Source organism: Lepisma saccharinum, chromosome 3 (genome assembly GCF_977018435.1).
Source record: "Lepisma saccharinum chromosome 3, izLepSacc3.1, whole genome shotgun sequence".
NCBI lineage: Eukaryota > Metazoa > Arthropoda > Insecta > Zygentoma > Lepismatidae > Lepisma > Lepisma saccharinum.
This window is the reverse complement of record NC_139231.1, coordinates 35,533,561-35,552,928: the sequence shown is the minus strand read 5'-3', so window position 1 is coordinate 35,552,928 and position 19,368 is coordinate 35,533,561. Positions and strand designations below refer to the sequence as shown.

The 19,368-nt window shown below is 40.9% G+C and overlaps 1 protein-coding gene and 7 non-coding genes across 8 annotated transcripts in view; all 8 read left to right on the top strand.

The window, feature by feature from the left end:
• Positions 1-19,368, top strand: part of LOC145984974 (von Willebrand factor A domain-containing protein 8-like) — a 443,428-nt gene that overhangs the window by 253,381 nt on the left and 170,679 nt on the right. The gene's annotated exons all lie outside the window — the stretch shown is intronic.
• LOC145986038 (U1 spliceosomal RNA) lies at positions 1,674-1,835 on the top strand. Its single transcript, XR_014441485.1, has one exon. It is a non-coding gene; the product is annotated as a U1 spliceosomal RNA (small nuclear RNA).
• Positions 4,315-4,476, top strand: LOC145986138 (U1 spliceosomal RNA). Its single transcript, XR_014441570.1, has one exon. It is a non-coding gene; the product is annotated as a U1 spliceosomal RNA (small nuclear RNA).
• On the top strand, positions 6,956-7,117 carry LOC145986052 (U1 spliceosomal RNA). Its single transcript, XR_014441498.1, has one exon. It is a non-coding gene; the product is annotated as a U1 spliceosomal RNA (small nuclear RNA).
• Positions 9,597-9,758, top strand: LOC145986059 (U1 spliceosomal RNA). The gene has a single exon (XR_014441505.1). It is a non-coding gene; the product is annotated as a U1 spliceosomal RNA (small nuclear RNA).
• On the top strand, positions 12,238-12,399 carry LOC145986149 (U1 spliceosomal RNA). The gene has a single exon (XR_014441580.1). It is a non-coding gene; the product is annotated as a U1 spliceosomal RNA (small nuclear RNA).
• Positions 14,879-15,040, top strand: LOC145986137 (U1 spliceosomal RNA). The gene has a single exon (XR_014441569.1). It is a non-coding gene; the product is annotated as a U1 spliceosomal RNA (small nuclear RNA).
• LOC145986049 (U1 spliceosomal RNA) lies at positions 17,520-17,681 on the top strand. The gene has a single exon (XR_014441495.1). It is a non-coding gene; the product is annotated as a U1 spliceosomal RNA (small nuclear RNA).

Genomic DNA, 19,368 nt, shown 5'->3' with positions numbered 1-19,368 from the left:
ATACCTTACATTGGAAGAGATTTGACAAATAGGCTAGCTGAATTATGCTAGAAATAATCGCAAGTGACAGGAGGAGAATGAGTGGTTAACGACAATTCTCTACATGCTACGTAAATATTGTGTTTTTCATGTACGTCCCTTTCCTTTGATATTTACTAATTGCGACGACAAGGATGAATAATGGGTACGTGACGAAAGGACACTCGTAAGGCCCACAACATGCCCAGGTTAGGACTCTAACCGAGGGGGCTTCAAGTGACGGGCAAAATTTTTAGTAAATTCGGATCCACTTTTATGTGAAAATTTCTGCTAAACCGATTCTGCTCGACCGTGTTTTTGAGTTTCTGATGTAAATATTCGAGTTTTATTCACAGATAGTTTAACTTGGACCGGACCTACAGTTTAGAGTGGGATCCAAGCCATTATGTGCCTCGACCGAGTATCGAACCCCTCGATTACAAAACGAGAAACGCTTTAGAGTGCGACTTGTTTGAAGCAAAGGCTCCGGCACCTTTATACATGAATTAGATATGCTATTTAACATAGAAACTTATGTTTTTCTTTTGTTTTAATCTGCGTTTGAAGTGTAAAATTGTGTCTGTGAGAATGTTCAAAGAAACCGTGGGAGAGGTGTAGTTTTTTATGTAATGTGGTGAAAATGAGACAGTGCATAGGAGAATTTTGCCATCCCTGCGTCCCCCCTCCCTCCGAACACTGTTTATAGCGAAGGTTTTTGATTTGACAATTTTGCATGTAATAGACACAAGGAGAAATATTATTTCGTTGTCGATAAGTTTTTCAAATTTTAAGTCGAATTTGTTGTCCGGTAGGCTAATCGGGACTGGACGTTCAGTTTAGAGTGGAACCGAAGCAGAGTGGAATGTTGCTCCACTGGAAGTGAATGCAGTACAGCGGTAGCAGTAGGCCATCAGGAACACCCGATATGAAATGAAACCGACAAGTGCAATTTGGGATGTGATTGAGGAGGAGACAGGTAATGCAACTGAAGACAAGAAGGCATCTTCCAACGAGTATAGATATTCTTCTTCACTCACGAGACAAGACGTGAACGCGTCAGGTCTTCTCGGTACGGTACATCCCTCTCGCATTTCCTCCCTTAACGTTTCTGATAAACGACAAATTGTGTTCCAGCCATCATTTGGAATTTCTTGCGTGAAGAAAACCCAAAGCATTCCCGTCGATATCAGTCCACTTTCTTTCCTTTTTTGACAAGAAAATGTCCATTCTTCAAGAGCACACGAGTGGAACCCGTCCTATTTCCGAGCGTGAATCGGAGAAGGTTATTTTCAGATATGCAATAATTGAACTGTATAACCCGTGAACCTGAAGGGGACAGAAAACGAGAAGGCCAGCCAGCAACATTCGTATGTGAAAGTTGAACGTAGTGTGGATAATGTTGGAGTAAGTAAACGTTTCTCAATAGATGGCAGCACAAGGAGTAGCTTCTTTTCCTCCCTTAAAAAGTTGGTTCAAAGTTTACTTGTGAAGATAACTTGATCACATTTAGTTGTATATATATTGTCTGTGTAAAGTAATTATAGTAATTATAAGTTATAATTGACAAGTTGCGAAACACTTTCCGATATGCGTAAACACTCGATGAGAGTTAGTTGAGAAGATAGAGTAGGGTGTGAGAGGTTTCCGGTCGAGGCATACTTACCTGGCGTAGGGGTTACCGTGATCAGCAAGGCGGTTCCCCCGGGGTGAGGCTCTTCCATTGCACTTCGGTTGGGCTGACCCCCGCGAATATCCCAAACGTGGATATCTCGGGCGTGTAATTTTTGTTAGTTGGGACTGCGTTCGCGCCGTCCCTGAAAAATAAATGTAGAACAAAAAATGTATGTTTTGGTAATGTTAAGTTCGGTCGGTTTTTTGGGAGTATTGTTTCGTGATAAACTTGTTGAAAGCTGCGATCCGTTCAGAAGTTTCGTTCGCCAAGAAATTGGCTGACCCAATCGGAAAGGACAGACCAGATGGACGATCTGTTTTCTTTCTGCCTGCCTACAAGACCCAATGAGATCAGAGAAGAAAGTTTGGGAAAATTCAATAAATAATCTTTCAAGGGATTTGACGTTGTCACCCGTCCTCATTTGGAACCTAACGAACCGCACCTCGCTCTCTGTTTCGAACATGGAAATCGGGACTCCCTTTGCTTCCAGAGCCTTAACGCGTGCACTGCATGGCGTAGAATGTAGTAAGCGGTAACATAACATCCAACCTTCATAATGTTGGTAGTCGTCCTGCATATTAGCAGAGATCTTAAAGATGTTTTCGTTGCGTCGAAATTACCATTACAATAACGAATTCGCGTGAATAAACAGTTGTCTGATTTTTAAGAATTTTTTAAGACTACATTTAACCAGAGAGCATATTTATAATGAAAGGTATTCCCTCATGGAAACTCAACCACGTCGTACCAGTACCTGGTGCTTGAAACAATGCATCCTTTGGTAGAAAAATAAACCAATAAAATGAACTAGTTTTTCTTGCTTGTTGAATACATAATACTTAGGTTTCCAAATTCAAATTGTCCATTTTATGTATTAATATTGGCTTGTACTTCACCGGCCGTTGAAGGCATGACCATTTGAAAAAGTTGTGCTGCAATAGTTACGAATGTATACCTTACATTGGAAGAGATTTGACAAATAGGCTAGCTGAATTATGCTAGAAATAATCGCAAGTGACAGGAGGAGAATGAGTGGTTAACGACAATTCTCTACATGCTACGTAAATATTGTGTTTTTCATTTACGTCCCTTTCCTTTGATATTTACTAATTGCGACGACAAGGATGAATAATGGGTACGTGATGAAAGGACACTCGTAAGGCCCACAACATGCCCAGGTTAGGACTCTAACCGAGGGGGCTTCAAGTGACGGGTAAAATTTTTAGTAAATTCGGATGCACTTTTATGTGAAAATTTCTGCTAAACCGATTCTGCTCGACCGTGTTTTTGAGTTTCTGATGTAAATATTGGAGTTTTATTCACAGATAGTTTAGCTTGGACCGGACCTACAGTTTAGAGTGGGATCCAAGCCATTATGTGCCTCGACCGAGTATCGAACCCCACGATTACAAAACGAGAAACGCTTTAGAGTGCGACTTGTTTGAAGCAAAGGCTCCGGCACCTTTATACATGAATTAGATATGCTATTTAACATAGAAACTTATGTTTTTCTTTTGTTTTAATCTGCGTTTGAAGTGTAAAATTGTGTCTGTGAGAATGTTCAAAGAAACCGTGGGAGAGGTGTAGTTTTTTATGTAATGTGGTGAAAATGAGACAGTGCATAGGAGAATTTTGCCATCCCTGCGTCCCCCCTCCCTCCGAACACTGTTTATAGCGAAGGTTTTTGATTTGACAATTTTGCATGTAATAGACACAAGGAGAAATATTATTTCGTTGTCGATAAGTTTTTCAAATTTTAAGTCGAATTTGTTGTCCGGTAGGCTAATCGGGACTGGACGTTCAGTTTAGAGTGGAACCGAAGCAGAGTGGAATGTTGCTCCACTGGAAGTGAATGCAGTACAGCGGTAGCAGTAGGCCATCAGGAACACCCGATATGAAATGAAACCGACAAGTGCAATTTGGGATGTGATTGAGGAGGAGACAGGTAATGCAACTGAAGACAAGAAGGCATCTTCCAACGAGTATAGATATTCTTCTTCACTCACGAGACAAGACGTGAACGCGTCAGGTCTTCTCGGTACGGTACATCCCTCTCGCATTTCCTCCCTTAACGTTTCTGATAAACGACAAATTGTGTTCCAGCCATCATTTGGAATTTCTTGCGTGAAGAAAACCCAAAGCATTCCCGTCGATATCAGTCCACTTTCTTTCCTTTTTTGACAAGAAAATGTCCATTCTTCAAGAGCACACGAGTGGAACCCGTCCTATTTCCGAGCGTGAATCGGAGAAGGTTATTTTCAGATATGCAATAATTGAACTGTATAACCCGTGAACCTGAAGGGGACAGAAAACGAGAAGGCCAGCCAGCAACATTCGTATGTGAAAGTTGAACGTAGTGTGGATAATGTTGGAGTAAGTAAACGTTTCTCAATAGATGGCAGCACAAGGAGTAGCTTCTTTTCCTCCCTTAAAAAGTTGGTTCAAAGTTTACTTGTGAAGATAACTTGAACACATTTAGTTGTATATATATTGTCTGTGTAAAGTAATTATAGTAATTATAAGTTATAATTGACAAGTTGCGAAACACTTTCCGATATGCGTAAACACTCGATGAGAGTTAGTTGAGAAGATAGAGTAGGGTGTGAGAGGTTTCCGGTCGAGGCATACTTACCTGGCGTAGGGGTTACCGTGATCAGCAAGGCGGTTCCCCCGGGGTGAGGCTCTTCCATTGCACTTCGGATGGGCTGACCCCCGCGAATATCCCAAACGTGGATATCTCGGGCGTGTGATTTTTGTTAGTTGGGACTGCGTTCGCGCCGTCCCTGAAAAATAAATGTAGAACAAAAAATGTATGTTTTGGTAATGTTAAGTTCGGTCGGTTTTTTGGGAGTATTGTTTCGTGATAAACTTGTTGAAAGCTGCGATCCGTTCAGAAGTTTCGTTCGCCAAGAAATTGGCTGACCCAATCGGAAAGGACAGACCAGATGGACGATCTGTTTTCTTTCTGCCTGCCTACAAGACCCAATGAGATCAGAGAAGAAAGTTTGGGAAAATTCAATAAATAATCTTTCAAGGGATTTGACGTTGTCACCCGTCCTCATTTATAACCTAACGAACCGCACCTCGCTCTCTGTTTCGAACATGGAAATCGGGACTCCCTTTGCTTCCAGAGCCTTAACGCGTGCACTGCATGGCGTAGAATGTAGTAAGCGGTAACATAACATCCAACCTTCATAATGTTGGTAGTCGTCCTGCATATTAGCAGAGATCTTAAAGATGTTTTCGTTGCGTCGAAATTACCATTACAATAACGAATTCGCGTGAATAAACAGTTGTCTGATTTTTAAGAATTTTTTAAGACTACATTTAACCAGAGAGCATATTTATAATGAAAGGTATTCCCTCATGGAAACTCAACCACGTCGTACCAGTACCTGGTGCTTGAAACAATGCATCCTTTGGTAGAAAAATAAACCAATAAAATGAACTAGTTTTTCTTGCTTGTTGAATACATAATACTTAGGTTTCCAAATTCAAATTGTCCACTTTATGTATTAATATTGGCTTCTACTTCACCGCCCGTTGAAGGCATGACCATTTGAAAAAGTTGTGCTGCAATAGTTACGAATGTATACCTTACATTGGAAGAGATTTGACAAATAGGCTAGCTGAATTATGGTAGAAATAATCGCAAGTGACAGGAGGAGAATGAGTGGTTAACGACAATTCTCTACATGCTACGTAAATATTGTGTTTTTCATGTACGTCCCTTTCCTTTGATATTTACTAATTGCGACGACAAGGATGAATAATGGGTACGTGACGAAAGGACACTCGTAAGGCCCACAACATGCCCAGGTTAGGACTCTAACCGAGGGGGCTTCAAGTGACGGGTAAAATTTTTAGTAAATTCGGATGCACTTTTATGTGAAAATTTCTGCTAAACCGATTCTGCTCGACCGTGTTTTTGAGTTTCTGATGTAAATATTCGAGTTTTATTCACTGATAGTTTAACTTGGACCGGACCTACAGTTTAGAGTGGGATCCAAGCCATTATGTGCCTCGACCGAGTATCGAACCCCTCGATTACAAAACGAGAAACGCTTTAGAGTGCGACTTGTTTGAAGCAAAGGCTCCGGCACCTTTATACATGAATTAGATATGCTATTTAACATAGAAACTTATGTTTTTCTTTTGTTTTAATCTGCGTTTGAAGTGTAAAATTGTGTCTGTGAGAATGTTCAAAGAAACCGTGGGAGAGGTGTAGTTTTTTATGTAATGTGGTGAAAATGAGACAGTGCATAGGAGAATTTTGCCATCCCTGCGTCCCCCCTCCCTCCGAACACTGTTTATAGCGAAGGTTTTTGATTTGACAATTTTGCATGTAATAGACACAAGGTGAAATATTATTTCGTTGTCGATAAGTTTTTCAAATTTTAAGTCGAATTTGTTGTCCGGTAGGCTAATCGGGACTGGACGTTCAGTTTAGAGTGGAACCGAAGCAGAGTGGAATGTTGCTCCACTGGAAGTGAATGCAGTACAGCGGTAGCAGTAGGCCATCAGGAACACCCGATATGAAATGAAACCGACAAGTGCAATTTGGGATGTGATTGAGGAGGAGACAGGTAATGCAACTGAAGACAAGAAGGCATCTTCCAACGAGTATAGATATTCTTCTTCACTCACGAGACAAGACGTGAACGCGTCAGGTCTTCTCGGTACGGTACATCCCTCTCGCATTTCCTCCCTTAACGTTTCTGATAAACGACAAATTGTGTTCCAGCCATCATTTGGAATTTCTTGCGTGAAGAAAACCCAAAGCATTCCCGTCGATATCAGTCCACTTTCTTTCCTTTTTTGACAAGAAAATGTCCATTCTTCAAGAGCACACGAGTGGAACCCGTCCTATTTCCGAGCGTGAATCGGAGAAGGTTATTTTCAGATATGCAATAATTGAACTGTATAACCCGTGAACCTGAAGGGGACAGAAAACGAGAAGGCCAGCCAGCAACATTCGTATGTGAAAGTTGAACGTAGTGTGGATAATGTTGGAGTAAGTAAACGTTTCTCAATAGATGGCAGCACAAGGAGTAGCTTCTTTTCCTCCCTTAAAAAGTTGGTTCAAAGTTTACTTGTGAAGATAACTTGAACACATTTAGTTGTATATATATTGTCTGTGTAAAGTAATTATAGTAATTATAAGTTATAATTGACAAGTTGCGAAACACTCTCCGATATGCGTAAACACTCGATGAGAGTTAGTTGAGAAGATAGAGTAGGGTGTGAGAGGTTTCCGGTCGAGGCATACTTACCTGGCGTAGGGGTTACCGTGATCAGCAAGGCGGTTCCCCCGGGGTGAGGCTCTTCCATTGCACTTCGGTTGGGCTGACCCCCGCGAATATCCCAAACGTGGATATCTCGGGCGTGTAATTTTTGTTAGTTGGGACTGCTTTCGCGCCGTCCCTGAAAAATAAATGTAGAACAAAAAATGTATGTTTTGGTAATGTTAAGTTCGGTCGTTTTTTTGAGAGTATTGTTTCGTGATAATCTTGTTGAAAGCTGCGATCCGTTCAGAAGTTTCGTTCGCCAAGAAATTGGCTGACCCAATCGGAAAGGACAGACCAGATGGACGATCTGTTTTCTTTCTGCCTGCCTACAAGACCCAATGAGATCAGAGAAGAAAGTTTGGGAAAATTCAATAAATAATCTTTCAAGGGATTTGACGTTGTCACCCGTCCTCATTTGGAACCTAACGAACCGCACCTCGCTCTCTGTTTCGAACATGGAAATCGGGACTCCCTTTGCTTCCAGAGCCTTAACGCGTGCACTGCATGGCGTAGAATGTAGTAAGCGGTAACATAACATCCAACCTTCATAATGTTGGTAGTCGTCCTGCATATTAGCAGAGATCTTAAAGATGTTTTCGTTGCGTCGAAATTACCATTACAATAACGAATTCGCGTGAATAAACAGTTGTCTGATTTTTAAGAATTTTTTAAGACTACATTTAACCAGAGAGCATATTTATAATGAAAGGTATTCCCTCATGGAAACTCAACCACGTCGTACCAGTACCTGGTGCTTGAAACAATGCATCCTTTGGTAGAAAAATCAACCAATAAAATGAACTAGTTTTTCTTGCTTGTTGAATACATAATACTTAGGTTTCCAAATTCAAATTGTCCATTTTATGTATTAATATTGGCTTCTACTTCACCGCCCGTTGAAGGCATGACCATTTGAAAAAGTTGTGCTGCAATAGTTACGAATGTATACCTTACATTGGAAGAGATTTGACAAATAGGCTAGCTGAATTATGCTAGAAATAATCGCAAGTGACAGGAGGAGAATGAGTGGTTAACGACAATTCTCTACATGCTACGTAAATATTGTGTTTTTCATTTACGTCCCTTTCCTTTGATATTTACTAATTGCGACGACAAGGATGAATAATGGGTACGTGATGAAAGGACACTCGTAAGGCCCACAACATGCCCAGGTTAGGACTCTAACCGAGGGGGCTTCAAGTGACGGGTAAAATTTTTAGTAAATTCGGATGCACTTTTATGTGAAAATTTCTGCTAAACCGATTCTGCTCGACCGTGTTTTTGAGTTTCTGATGTAAATATTCGAGTTTTATTCACAGATAGTTTAACTTGGACCGGACCTACAGTTTAGAGTGGAATCCAAGCCATTATGTGCCTCGACCGAGTATCGAACCCCTCGATTACAAAACGAGAAACGCTTTAGAGTGCGACTTGTTTGAAGCAAAGGCTCCGGCACCTTTATACATGAATTAGATATGCTATTTAACATAGAAACTTATGTTTTTCTTTTGTTTTGATCTGCGTTTGAAGTGTAAAATTGTGTCTGTGAGAATGTTCAAAGAAACCGTGGGAGAGGTGTAGTTTTTTATGTAATGTGGTGAAAATGAGACAGTGCATAGGAGAATTTTGCCATCCCTGCGTCCCCCCTCCCTCCGAACACTGTTTATAGCGAAGGTTTTTGATTTGACAATTTTGCATGTAATAGACACAAGGAGAAATATTATTTCGTTGTCGATAAGTTTTTCAAATTTTAAGTCGAATTTGTTGTCCGGTAGGCTAATCGGGACTGGACGTTCAGTTTAGAGTGGAACCGAAGCAGAGTGGAATGTTGCTCCACTGGAAGTGAATGCAGTACAGCGGTAGCAGTAGGCCATCAGGAACACCCGATATGAAATGAAACCGACAAGTGCAATTTGGGATGTGATTGAGGAGGAGACAGGTAATGCAACTGAAGACAAGAAGGCATCTTCCAACGAGTATAGATATTCTTCTTCACTCACGAGACAAGACGTGAACGCGTCAGGTCTTCTCGGTACGGTACATCCCTCTCGCATTTCCTCCCTTAACGTTTCTGATAAACGACAAATTGTGTTCCAGCCATCATTTGGAATTTCTTGCGTGAAGAAAACCCAAAGCATTCCCGTCGATATCAGTCCACTTTCTTTCCTTTTTTGACAAGAAAATGTCCATTCTTCAAGAGCACACGAGTGGAACCCGTCCTATTTCCGAGCGTGAATCGGAGAAGGTTATTTTCAGATATGCAATAATTGAACTGTATAACCCGTGAACCTGAAGGGGACAGAAAACGAGAAGGCCAGCCAGCAACATTCGTATGTGAAAGTTGAACGTAGTGTGGATAATGTTGGAGTAAGTAAACGTTTCTCAATAGATGGCAGCACAAGGAGTAGCTTCTTTTCCTCCCTTAAAAAGTTGGTTCAAAGTTTACTTGTGAAGATAACTTGAACACATTTAGTTGTATATATATTGTCTGTGTAAAGTAATTATAGTAATTATAAGTTATAATTGACAAGTTGCGAAACACTCTCCGATATGCGTAAACACTCGATGAGAGTTAGTTGAGAAGATAGAGTAGGGTGTGAGAGGTTTCCGGTCGAGGCATACTTACCTGGCTTAGGGGTTACCGTGATCAGCAAGGCGGTTCCCCCGGGGTGAGGCTCTTCCATTGCACTTCGGTTGGGCTGACCCCCGCGAATATCCCAAACGTGGATATCTCGGGCGTGTAATTTTTGTTAGTTGGGACTGCTTTCGCGCCGTCCCTGAAAAATAAATGTAGAACAAAAAATGTATGTTTTGGTAATGTTAAGTTCGGTCGTTTTTTTGAGAGTATTGTTTCGTGATAATCTTGTTGAAAGCTGCGATCCGTTCAGAAGTTTCGTTCGCCAAGAAATTGGCTGACCCAATCGGAAAGGACAGACCAGATGGACGATCTGTTTTCTTTCTGCCTGCCTACAAGACCCAATGAGATCAGAGAAGAAAGTTTGGGAAAATTCAATAAATAATCTTTCAAGGGATTTGACGTTGTCACCCGTCCTCATATGGAACCTAACGAACCGCACCTCGCTCTCTGTTTCGAACATGGAAATCGGGACTCCCTTTGCTTCCAGAGCCTTAACGCGTGCACTGCATGGCGTAGAATGTAGTAAGCGGTAACATAACATCCAACCTTCATAATGTTGGTAGTCGTCCTGCATATTAGCAGAGATCTTAAAGATGTTTTCGTTGCGTCGAAATTACCATTACAATAGCGAATTCGCGTGAATAAACAGTTGTCTGATTTTTAAGAATTTTTTAAGACTACATTTAACCAGAGAGCATATTTATAATGAAAGGTATTCCCTCATGGAAACTCAACCACGTCGTACCAGTACCTGGTGCTTGAAACAATGCATCCTTTGGTAGAAAACTAAACCAATAAAATGAACTAGTTTTTCTTGCTTGTTGAATACATAATACTTAGGTTTCCAAATTCAAATTGTCCATTTTATGTATTAATATTGGCTTCTACTTCACCGCCCGTTGAAGGCATGACCATTTGAAAAAGTTGTGCTGCAATAGTTACGAATGTATACCTTACATTGGAAGAGATTTGACAAATAGGCTAGCTGAATTATGCTAGAAATAATCGCAAGTGACAGGAGGAGAATGAGTGGTTGACGACAATTCTCTACATGCTACGTAAATATTGTGTTTTTCATTTACGTCCCTTTCCTTTGATATTTACTAATTGCGACGACAAAGATGAATAATGGGTACGGGATGAAAGGACACTCGTAAGGCCCACAACATGCCCAGGTTAGGACTCTAACCGAGGGGGCTTCAAGTGACGGTTAAAATTTTTAGTAAATTCGGATGCACTTTTATTTGAAAATTTCTGCTAAACCGATTCTGCTCGACCGTGTTTTTGAGTTTCTGATGTAAATATTCGAGTTTTATTCACAGATAGTTTAACTTGGACCGGACCTACAGTTTAGAGTGGGATCCAAGCCATTATGTGCCTCGACCGAGTATCGAACCCCTCGATTACAAAACGAGAAACGCTTTAGAGTGCGACTTGTTTGAAGCAAAGGCTCCGGCACCTTTATACATGAATTAGATATGCTATTTAACATAGAAACTTATGTTTTTCTTTTGTTTTAATCTGCGTTTGAAGTGTAAAATTGTGTCTGTGAGAATGTTCAAAGAAACCGTGGGAGAGGTGTAGTTTTTTATGTAATGTGGTGAAAATGAGACAGTGCATAGGAGAATTTTGCCATCCCTGCGTCCCCCCTCCCTCCGAACACTGTTTATAGCGAAGGTTTTTGATTTGACAATTTTGCATGTAATAGACACAAGGAGAAATATTATTTCGTTGTCGATAAGTTTTTCAAATTTTAAGTCGAATTTGTTGTCCGGTAGGCTAATCGGGACTGGACGTTCAGTTTAGAGTGGAACCGAAGCAGAGTGGAATGTTGCTCCACTGGAAGTGAATGCAGTACAGCGGTAGCAGTAGGCCATCAGGAACACCCGATATGAAATGAAACCGACAAGTGCAATTTGGGATGTGATTGAGGAGGAGACAGGTAATGCAACTGAAGACAAGAAGGCATCTTCCAACGAGTATAGATATTCTTCTTCACTCACGAGACAAGACGTGAACGCGTCAGGTCTTCTCGGTACGGTACATCCCTCTCGCATTTCCTCCCTTAACGTTTCTGATAAACGACAAATTGTGTTCCAGCCATCATTTGGAATTTCTTGCGTGAAGAAAACCCAAAGCATTCCCGTCGATATCAGTCCACTTTCTTTCCTTTTTTGACAAGAAAATGTCCATTCTTCAAGAGCACACGAGTGGAACCCGTCCTATTTCCGAGCGTGAATCGGAGAAGGTTATTTTCAGATATGCAATAATTGAACTGTATAACCCGTGAACCTGAAGGGGACAGAAAACGAGAAGGCCAGCCAGCAACATTCGTATGTGAAAGTTGAACGTAGTGTGGATAATGTTGGAGTAAGTAAACGTTTCTCAATAGATGGCAGCACAAGGAGTAGCTTCTTTTCCTCCCTTAAAAAGTTGGTTCAAAGTTTACTTGTGAAGATAACTTGAACACATTTAGTTGTATATATATTGTCTGTGTAAAGTAATTATAGTAATTATAAGTTATAATTGACAAGTTGCGAAACACTTTCCGATATGCGTAAACACTCGATGAGAGTTAGTTGAGAAGATAGAGTAGGGTGTGAGAGGTTTCCGGTCGAGGCATACTTACCTGGCGTAGGGGTTACCGTGATCAGCAAGGCGGTTCCCCCGGGGTGAGGCTCTTCCATTGCACTTCGGTTGGGCTGACCCCCGCGAATATCCCAAACGTGGATATCTCGGGCGTGTAATTTTTGTTAGTTGGGACTGCGTTCGCGCCGTCCCTGAAAAATAAATGTAGAACAAAAAATGTATGTTTTGGTAATGTTAAGTTCGGTCGGTTTTTTGGGAGTATTGTTTCGTGATAAACTTGTTGAAAGCTGCGATCCGTTCAGAAGTTTCGTTCGCCAAGAAATTGGCTGACCCAATCGGAAAGGACAGACCAGATGGACGATCTGTTTTCTTTCTGCCTGCCTACAAGACCCAATGAGATCAGAGAAGAAAGTTTGGGAAAATTCAATAAATAATCTTTCAAGGGATTTGACGTTGTCACCCGTCCTCATTTGGAACCTAACGAACCGCACCTCGCTCTCTGTTTCGAACATGGAAATCGGGACTCCCTTTGCTTCCAGAGCCTTAACGCGTGCACTGCATGGCGTAGAATGTAGTAAGCGGTAACATAACATCCAACCTTCATAATGTTGGTAGTCGTCCTGCATATTAGCAGAGATCTTAAAGATGTTTTCGTTGCGTCGAAATTACCATTACAATAACGAATTCGCGTGAATAAACAGTTGTCTGATTTTTAAGAATTTTTTAAGACTACATTTAACCAGAGAGCATATTTATAATGAAAGGTATTCCCTCATGGAAACTCAACCACGTCGTACCAGTACCTGGTGCTTGAAACAATGCATCCTTTGGTAGAAAACTAAACCAATAAAATGAACTAGTTTTTCTTGCTTGTTGAATACATAATACTTAGGTTTCCAAATTCAAATTGTCCATTTTATGTATTAATATTGGCTTCTACTTCACCGCCCGTTGAAGGCATGACCATTTGAAAAAGTTGTGCTGCAATAGTTACGAATGTATACCTTACATTGGAAGAGATTTGACAAATAGGCTAGCTGAATTATGCTAGAAATAATCGCAAGTGACAGGAGGAGAATGAGTGGTTGACGACAATTCTCTACATGCTACGTAAATATTGTGTTTTTCATTTACGTCCCTTTCCTTTGATATTTACTAATTGCGACGACAAAGATGAATAATGGGTACGGGATGAAAGGACACTCGTAAGGCCCACAACATGCCCAGGTTAGGACTCTAACCGAGGGGGCTTCAAGTGACGGTTAAAATTTTTAGTAAATTCGGATGCACTTTTATTTGAAAATTTCTGCTAAACCGATTCTGCTCGACCGTGTTTTTGAGTTTCTGATGTAAATATTCGAGTTTTATTCACAGATAGTTTAACTTGGACCGGACCTACAGTTTAGAGTGGGATCCAAGCCATTATGTGCCTCGACCGAGTATCGAACCCCTCGATTACAAAACGAGAAACGCTTTAGAGTGCGACTTGTTTGAAGCAAAGGCTCCGGCACCTTTATACATGAATTAGATATGCTATTTAACATAGAAACTTATGTTTTTCTTTTGTTTTAATCTGCGTTTGAAGTGTAAAATTGTGTCTGTGAGAATGTTCAAAGAAACCGTGGGAGAGGTGTAGTTTTTTATGTAATGTGGTGAAAATGAGACAGTGCATAGGAGAATTTTGCCATCCCTGCGTCCCCCCTCCCTCCGAACACTGTTTATAGCGAAGGTTTTTGATTTGACAATTTTGCATGTAATAGACACAAGGAGAAATATTATTTCGTTGTCGATAAGTTTTTCAAATTTTAAGTGGAATTTGTTGTCCGGTAGGCTAATCGGGACTGGACGTTCAGTTTAGAGTGGAACCGAAGCAGAGTGGAATGTTGCTCCACTGGAAGTGAATGCAGTACAGCGGTAGCAGTAGGCCATCAGGAACACCCGATATGAAATGAAACCGACAAGTGCAATTTGGGATGTGATTGAGGAGGAGACAGGTAATGCAACTGAAGACAAGAAGGCATCTTCCAACGAGTATAGATATTCTTCTTCACTCACGAGACAAGACGTGAACGCGTCAGGTCTTCTCGGTACGGTACATCCCTCTCGCATTTCCTCCCTTAACGTTTCTGATAAACGACAAATTGTGTTCCAGCCATCATTTGGAATTTCTTGCGTGAAGAAAACCCAAAGCATTCCCGTCGATATCAGTCCACTTTCTTTCCTTTTTTGACAAGAAAATGTCCATTCTTCAAGAGCACACGAGTGGAACCCGTCCTATTTCCGAGCGTGAATCGGAGAAGGTTATTTTCAGATATGCAATAATTGAACTGTATACCCCGTGAACCTGAAGGGGACAGAAAACGAGAAGGCCAGCCAGCAACATTCGTATGTGAAAGTTGAACGTAGTGTGGATAATGTTGGAGTAAGTAAACGTTTCTCAATAGATGGCAGCACAAGGAGTAGCTTCTTTTCCTCCCTTAAAAAGTTGGTTCAAAGTTTACTTGTGAAGATAACTTGAACACATTTAGTTGTATATATATTGTCTGTGTAAAGTAATTATAGTAATTATAAGTTATAATTGACAAGTTGCGAAACACTTTCCGATATGCGTAAACACTCGATGAGAGTTAGTTGAGAAGATAGAGTAGGGTGTGAGAGGTTTCCGGTCGAGGCATACTTACCTGGCGTAGGGGTTACCGTGATCAGCAAGGCGGTTCCCCCGGGGTGAGGCTCTTCCATTGCACTTCGGTTGGGCTGACCCCCGCGAATATCCCAAACGTGGATATCTCGGGCGTGTAATTTTTGTTAGTTGGGACTGCGTTCGCGCCGTCCCTGAAAAATAAATGTAGAACAAAAAATGTATGTTTTGGTAATGTTAAGTTCGGTCGGTTTTTTGGGAGTATTGTTTCGTGATAAACTTGTTGAAAGCTGCGATCCGTTCAGAAGTTTCGTTCGCCAAGAAATTGGCTGACCCAATCGGAAAGGACAGACCAGATGAACGATCTGTTTTCTTTCTGCCTGCCTACAAGACCCAATGAGATCAGAGAAGAAAGTTTGGGAAAATTCAATAAATAATCTTTCAAGGGATTTGACGTTGTCACCCGTCCTCATTTGGAACCTAACGAACCGCACCTCGCTCTCTGTTTCGAACATGGAAATCGGGACTCCCTTTGCTTCCAGAGCCTTAACGCGTGCACTGCATGGCGTAGAATGTAGTAAGCGGTAACATAACATCCAACCTTCATAATGTTGGTAGTCGTCCTCCATATTAGCAGAGATCTTAAAGATGTTTTCGTTGCGTCGAAATTACCATTACAATAACGAATTCGCGTGAATAAACAGTTGTCTGATTTTTAAGAATTTTTTAAGACTACATTTAACCAGAGAGCATATTTATAATGAAAGGTATTCCCTCATGGAAACTCAACCACGTCGTACCAGTACCTGGTGCTTGAAACAATGCATCCTTTGGTAGAAAAATAAACCAATAAAATGAACTAGTTTTTCTTGCTTGTTGAATACATAATACTTAGGTTTCCAAATTCAAATTGTCCATTTTATGTATTAATATTGGCTTCTACTTCACCGCCCGTTGAAGGCATGACCATTTGAAAAAGTTGTGCTGCAATAGTTACGAATGTATACCTTACATTGGAAGAGATTTGACAAATAGGCTAGCTGAATTATGCTAGAAATAATCACAAGTGACAGGAGGATAATGAGTGGTTAACGACAATTCTCTACATGCTACGTAAATATTGTGTTTTTCATTTACGTCCCTTTCCTTTGATATTTACTAATTGCGACGACAAGGATGAATAATGGGTACGTGATGAAAGGACACTCGTAAGGCCCACAACATGCCCAGGTTAGGACTCTAACCGAGGGGGCTTCAAGTGACGGGTAAAATTTTTAGTAAATTCGGATCCACTTTTATGTGAAAATTTCTGCTAAACCGATTCTGCTCGACCGTGTTTTTGAGTTTCTGATGTAAATATTCGAGTTTTATTCACAGATAGTTTAACTTGGACCGGACCTACAGTTTAGAGTGGGATCCAAGCCATTATGTGCCTCGACCGAGTATCGAACCCCTCGATTACAAAACGAGAAACGCTTTAGAGTGCGACTTGTTTGAAGCAAAGGCTCCGGCACCTTTATACATGAATTAGATATGCTATTTAACATAGAAACTTATGTTTTTCTTTTGTTTTAATCTGCGTTTGAAGTGTAAAATTGTGTCTGTGAGAATGTTCAAAGAAACCGTGGGAGAGGTGTAGTTTTTTATGTAATGTGGTGAAAATGAGACAGTGCATAGGAGAATTTTGCCATCCCTGCGTCCCCCCTCCCTCCGAACACTGTTTATAGCGAAGGTTTTTGATTTGACAATTTTGCATGTAATAGACACAAGGAGAAATATTATTTCGTTGTCGATAAGTTTTTCAAATTTTAAGTCGAATTTGTTGTCCGGTAGGCTAATCGGGACTGGACGTTCAGTTTAGAGTGGAACCGAAGCAGAGTGGAATGTTGCTCCACTGGAAGTGAATGCAGTACAGCGGTAGCAGTAGGCCATCAGGAACACCCGATATGAAATGAAACCGACAAGTGCAATTTGGGATGTGATTGAGGAGGAGACAAGTAATGCAACTAAAGACAAGAAGGCATCTTCCAACGAGTATAGATATTCTTCTTCACTCACGAGACAAGACGTGAACGCGTCAGGTCTTCTCGGTACGGTACATCCCTCTCGCATTTCCTCCCTTAACGTTTCTGATAAACGACAAATTGTGTTCCAGCCATCATTTGGAATTTCTTGCGTGAAGAAAACCCAAAGCATTCCCGTCGATATCAGTCCACTTTCTTTCCTTTTTTGACAAGAAAATGTCCATTCTTCAAGAGCACACGAGTGGAACCCGTCCTATTTCCGAGCGTGAATCGGAGAAGGTTATTTTCAGATATGCAATAATTGAACTGTATAACCCGTGAACCTGAAGGGGACAGAAAACGAGAAGGCCAGCCAGCAACATTCGTATGTGAAAGTTGAACGTAGTGTGGATAATGTTGGAGTAAGTAAACGTTTCTCAATAGATGGCAGCACAAGGAGTAGCTTCTTTTCCTCCCTTAAAAAGTTGGTTCAAAGTTTACTTGTGAAGATAACTTGAACACATTTAGTTGTATATATATTGTCTGTGTAAAGTAATTATAGTAATTATAAGTTATAATTGACAAGTTGCGAAACACTTTCCGATATGCGTAAACACTCGATGAGAGTTAGTTGAGAAGATAGAGTAGGGTGTGAGAGGTTTCCGGTCGAGGCATACTTACCTGGCGTAGGGGTTACCGTGATCAGCAAGGCGGTTCCCCCGGGGGGAGGCTCTTCCATTGCACTTCGGTTGGGCTGACCCCCGCGAATATCCCAAACGTGGATATCTCGGGCGTGTGATTTTTGTTAGTTGGGACTGCGTTCGCGCCGTCCCTGAAAAATAAATGTAGAACAAAAAATGTATGTTTTGGTAATGTTAAGTTCGGTCGTTTTTTTGGGAGTATTGTTTCGTGATAAACTTGTTGAAAGCTGCGATCCGTTCAGAAGTTTCGTTCGCCAAGAAATTGGCTGAGCCAATCGGAAAGGACAGACCAGATGGACGATCTGTTTTCTTTCTGCCTGCCTACAAGACCCAATGAGATCAGAGAAGAAAGTTTGGGAAAATTCAATAAATAATCTTTCAAGGGATTTGACGTTGTCACCCGTCCTCATATGGAACCTAACGAACCGCACCTCGCTCTCTGTTTCGAACATGGAAATCGGGACTCCCTTTGCTTCCAGAGCCTTAACGCGTGCACTGCATGGCGTAGAATGTAGTAAGCGGTAACATAACATCCAACCTTCATAATGTTGGTAGTCGTCCTGCATATTAGCAGAGATCTTAAAGATGTTTTCGTTGCGTCGAAATTACCATTACAATAGCGAATTCGCGTGAATAAACAGTTGTCTGATTTTTAAGAATTTTTTAAGACTACATTTAACCAGAGAGCATATTTATAATGAAAGGTATTCCCTCATGGAAACTCAACCACGTCGTACCAGTACCTGGTGCTTGAAACAATGCATCCTTTGGTAGAAAAATAAACCAATAAAATGAACTAGTTTTTCTTGCTTGTTGAATACATAATACTTAGGTTTCCAAATTCAAATTGTCCATTTTATGTATTAATATTGGCTTCTACTTCACCGCCCGTTGAAGGCATGACCATTTGAAAAAGTTGTGCTGCAATAGTTACGAATGTATACCTTACATTGGAAGAGATTTGACAAATAGGCTAGCTGAATTATGCTAGAAATAATCGCAAGTGACAGGAGGAGAATGAGTGGTTAACGACAATTCTCTACATGCTACGTAAATATTGTGTTTTTCATTTACGTCCCTTTCCTTTGATATTTACTAATTGCGACGACAAGGATGAATAATGGGTACGTGATGAAAGGACACTCGTAAGGCCCACAACATGCCCAGGTTAGGACTATAACCGAGGGGGCTTCAAGTGACGGGTAAAATTTTTAGTAAATTCGGATACACTTTTATGTGAAAATTTCTGCTAAACCGATTCTGCTCGACCGTGTTTTTGAGTTTCTGATGTAAATATTTGAGTTTTATTCACAGATAGTTTAGCTTGGACCGGACCTACAGTTTAGAGTGGGATCCAAGCCATTATGTGCCTCGACCGAGTATCGAACCCCACGATTACAAAACGAGAAACGCTTTAGAGTGCGACTTGTTTGAAGCAAAGGCTCCGGCACCTTTATACATGAATTAGATATGCTATTTAACATAGAAACTTATATTTTTCTTTTGTTTTAATCTGCGTTTCAAGTGTAAAATTGTGTCTGTGAGAATGTTCAAAGAAACCGTGGGAGAGGTGTAGTTTTTTATGTAATGTGGTGAAAATGAGACAGTGCATATAAGAATTTTGCCATCCCTGCGTCCCCCCTCCCTCCGAACACTGTTTATAGCGAAAGTTTTTGATTTGACAATTTTGCATGTAATAGACACAAGGAGAAATATTATTTCGTTGTCGATAAGTTTTTCAAATTTTAAGTCGAATTTGTTGTCCGGTAGGCTAATCGGGACTGGACGTTCAGTTTAGAGTGGAACCGAAGCAGAGTGGAA